This window comes from Cetorhinus maximus, unplaced genomic scaffold, assembly GCF_964194155.1.
Source record: "Cetorhinus maximus unplaced genomic scaffold, sCetMax3.hap1.1 HAP1_SCAFFOLD_740, whole genome shotgun sequence".
Classification (NCBI taxonomy): Eukaryota; Metazoa; Chordata; class Chondrichthyes; order Lamniformes; family Cetorhinidae; genus Cetorhinus; species Cetorhinus maximus.
Genome location: NW_027596682.1, coordinates 53,703 through 58,584, shown reverse-complemented (window position 1 = coordinate 58,584; position 4,882 = coordinate 53,703).

Sequence of the window (4,882 nt, the reverse complement as noted above, 5' to 3'; positions counted from 1 at the left end):
CAGCGCCTGTCTAACATCGAGGCTCGGCGGACAGTGATAGACGGTAGAGACAGAGACGAGAGAGCCGGGAACTGCTCAGGGTCAGTTTTTTTGTCTGCCCAAAACAGCAGAGAACAGGTCGAGGATATCTGGAGACTTATCTCTCTGTCCCTTGCCGAACCTCTTCATTAAATATCGCGGAACTGCCCCGGGATACTGGACATATCAGTAGAAATAGGAATTACGACAGAATGTGGAGCATCTGCAGCTAATATCCTTCTTGAACCGTTAATTATGGCGGTTCATGAGCCACTAAATCGTTGCCACTCCTCCCTGTAACAAAAACACAAAAGGTTTCAAAATTTTGTGAGTAAATATATCCAATAGAACAGAAACTGATCATTTAAATATAGATTCAACAGGTAGCACGGCTATTCTTATCAATAACAAATATGAGGAGCACATGATGCCTCATGTATACAGTGCTAGAGAATAACAGATTTTTTAAATCGGATGACTCTTCCGATCTGACATTAAAGAGTAAATTCAGAGAAAGGGGTATATGTTTATTGTGAGAAAAGTTTTCTATCCTTTCATGGGATGTGGGTGTCGCTGGCTGCATCCGCCTTTATTGCATATCCCTGCTTGTCCTTGAGAAGGTGATGATGAGCTGTCTTCTTGAACCGCTGTAGTCCATGTGGTGTAGGTACACCCATAGTGCTGTTAGGGAGGGAATTCCAGGGTTCTGACCCAGCGACAATAAAGGAACGGCGATATATTTCCAAGTCAGGGTGGTGAGTGACTTGGAAGGAAATTTCCAGGTTCCCTTCAATCTGCTGCCTTTGTCCTTCTAGTTGGCAGTGGTCGTGGATTTGGAAGGGGCTGTCAAATAAGCCTTGGGGAATTTCTGCAACGCATCTTGTAGTTGATACACGCTGCTGACACTGTGCGTCGGTAGTGGAGGTAGTGAATGTTTGTGCATGTGGTGTCAATCAAGCGGGCTATTTTGTACTGGACGGTGTCAAGCTTCTTGAGTGTTGTGGGAGCAGCCCTTATCCAGGCAAGTGGGGAGTATTCCATCTCACTTTCGACTTGTGACTTATAAATGGTGTACAGACTTTGGGGAGCCAGGAGTTGGGTTACTCGCCGCACAATTCCGAGCCTCTGACCTGCTCTTGTAGCCATTGTATTTATATGGCTAGTCCAGTTCAGTTTCTGGGGCTTTTCTCTTTGTCAAGGTTGGCTGGTCTCTCAGAACCGCCTACAAATATACGCCAACCAGTGCTAATTGTGGGCCAATTATTGATGTCTCCAGCTCAAACTTCCCCTACACCCTAACCTTTCAACACAAACATTACACACATCACACTGGAGCAATTAGAAATTGCACACAACGTCTAATAGTTAGTAACAAGACTAAATGTATTCTCCCAACCCCTTTTTACTTACAGGATGTTATAACATTTTAAAAATTAATACCCACCTATCCACCTGGCTCTCTCTCCAGCTCTATCCAGTTAGCAGAGACCTGTTATAGAGCAGTAATAACTGAGACTTGGTGTAGTGTATTAATAAATGGGATAGGACCTTTATAATATAAGGTGAGACATAGAAGAGTACAATAATGAATGAAGCAGCCTAATACAGTAATATCAAAGGATCATAGAATCACAGAACTTTAACGGCACAGAAGGAGGCCATTCAGCCCATCTTGTCTGAATCAGCTCTCCAAATGAGCATTCTGACCTAGTGCCATTGCCCTGACCTTTCCCAATACCCTTGCACTTTGTTTCTATTCAAATAATCATTTAATGCCCTCTTGAATGCCTCAGTTGAACCTGCCTCCCTCACACTTCCAGGCAGTGCATTCCAGACCCGAACCACTCGTTGTGTGAAAAAGTTTTTTTCTCACGTCACCTTTGCTTCTTTTGCAAATCACTTTAAATCTTTGCCCTCTTGTTCTTTATCCTTTTACGAATGGGAACAGCTTCTTCCTCTCTACTCTGTCCAGCCCACTCATGATTTTGAAAACTTCAATCAAATCTCCTCTCAGCCTTCTCCTCTCCATGGTACACAGTCCCGACTTCTCCAATCTATCCTCATAACTGAAGTTTCTCATCCCTTGGAATATTCTTGTAAACCTCTTCAGCACTCCCTTCAATATCTTCACATCCTTCCTATAACATGGTACCAAGGACGGTACACAATATTCCAGATGAGGTCTAACGAGGGCCTTATATAAATTCCGCATAACCTCCCTGCTCTCGTACTCTATGCCCCTATTGATAGAGCCCAGGATACTATATGCTTTAGTAACTGCTCTCTCCACCGGTCCTGCCACTTTCGATGATCTATGCATATATACACCCAAGTCTTTCTGCTCCTGCACTCCTTTCAAAACTCCACCCCTTACTTTATATTATCTGTCCATGTGCCTCCTCCCAAAATGCATCACCTAACACTTCTCCACATTGGACTTCATCTGCCACCTATCTGCCCACTCCACCAACTTGTCTGTGTCCTCTTGAAGTTCCACACCGTTCTCCTGGCAGTTTACAACACTCCCAACCTTCGTATCATCCACAAAATTTCAAATTGTCCCCTGCACACCAAGGCCTAGATCGTTAATATATAACAGGAAAAGCAACGGTCCAATACCGACCCCTGGGGAACTCCACTACAAACCTTTCCCCAGCCCGAAAAACATACATTGACCATTACGCCCTGCTTCCTTTTTTTCAGCTAATTTTGTATCCACATTGCTTCTGACCCTTTTATTCCACGAGCAATAACTTATCTCACAAGTTGGGTGTCAGATAAATCCTAATATAATACAAGCGGAGACTTTCTGCAATGCAACAGCAGCTCAGAAATTGTCACTTGCAGTACATATAGAGGCACGGCTATGTGCATTAATACATGAAGCATCATATAATGTAATAGAGATAGAGACATAGTCTAGTGCAGTAATAACTGAGAAAAGGTCAATTGTAGTGTATATAGGGGCATGGTTCAGTGCATTAATAAGTTAAACTGCAGATAGCGTTATATGCACAGATACAGTGCTGAGAGAAAGATAAAAGGAGAAATGGTAAGTAATTGTGAAAGCTAATAGAATGTTATCATTTGTTGCGATGGGAATTGAATACAAATGTATGGAAGTTATGTTTCAGTTATACAGGGCACCAGTGAGACCATGTTTGGTGTACTGCGTACAGTATTGGTCACCTTATTTAAGGAAGGATGTAAATGTGTTGTAAGAGGTTCAGAGAAGGTTTATTAGACTAATACTTGGAATGGGTTGGTTGTCTAATGAGGAATGGTTGGACAGACTAGGCTTATATCTTCTGGGGTTTAGAAGAGTAAGAGGTGACTTGACTGAAACATACAAGATCCTGAGGGGTCTTGGTAGGGTGGATGTGGAGAGGATGTTTCCTCTTGTGGTAGAATCTAGAACTAGGGTTCACTGTTTAAAATAAGGGGTCGCCCATGTAAAACTGTTATGAGGCGAATTTTTTTTCATTCTCAGGGTCATGAGTCTTTGGGAATCTCTTCCTAAAAAGGCAGTGGAAGCAGAGCCTTTCAATATTTTTAAGGCAGAGATGGACAGATTCTTGCTAAGCAAGGGGGTTATCGGTTATCAGGGGTCGGCGGGATGCATCTCATGTTACTATCAGATCAGCCATGATATTATTAAATGGCGGAGCAGGCTCGAGGGGCTGAATGACCTACTCCTGTTCCTTGTTTGTATGCTCATATGTTTGTATGGTCCAGTACAGTCATCACTGAGACAAGGTGAGCAGGTCAAGGACAGTGATCACTGAAGCATAGTTCAGTGTAAAATAACGAAACACAAGGTGCAGTGAAATATAAATTAAAACATGGTTGTACTACAGTGCGAACTGGAAAAGGGTTAATTGGAGTGTCCACAGAAGCATGGCCTAATGTAGTAATAACTGGCGCAAGACCTAATGATATAAACAGGAGCAGGGTCAGGTGCAGTGGTAACTGGGAAAGGACCAATTGCACCACATGTAGAGATATGGACGGCTGCAGTAATAAACAAGATAGGGCCCATTGTACTATTAACAGTGACGTTACCTTTCCAACAATAACTAAAGCAAAGTGTAATCTAGCGTTTACAGTTACAAATGAGGGCGTGAAATAAATTGAACAAGGAATGTATAGGAATTATTAAAACAGGGCCTTGATTAACATAAACTGAGGCAGGGTCTAATGCAGTGATTCCTGATGCAGGGCCTGGATTATTATAGGCTGAGACAGGGCCTAGTGCAGTGATTACTGATACAGGGTTTAGATTGATATAAACTGAGACAGGGTCTAGTGAAGTGATTACTTATACAGGGCCGAGATTAATGTCAATGGAGGCAGGGTCCAATGCAGTAATTGCTGATACAGGGTCTAGGCTGATATCGAAACAGAAAATGCTGGAAAGATGCCATCCCATCCTCTCAGTTCCCTCACCTCCTTCGCATCTGCTCTGTTGATGCCACTATCCAAAACAATGCTTCTGACATGCCTTCCTTCTTCCTTAACCAAGGTTTCCCACCCACTGTGGTTGACAGGGCCCTCAACCGTGTCCGACCCATCTCCCACGTCTCTGCTTTCACGCATTCCTCTCTCTCCCAGAATCATGATAGGGTCCCCCTTCTGATCACATTTCACCCCGCCATACCCACATCCAAAGGATCATCCTGCGCCATTTCCGCTCACTCCAACATGATGCCACAACCAAACACATCTTCCCTTCAACACCCCACCCCCATCCACCCACCCCTGTCAGCATTCCGCAGGGACCGTTCCCTCTGAGACACCCTGGTCCACTCCTCCATCAGCCCCAACACCTCATCCCTTCCCATGGCACCTTCCCAAGCAATCAGAG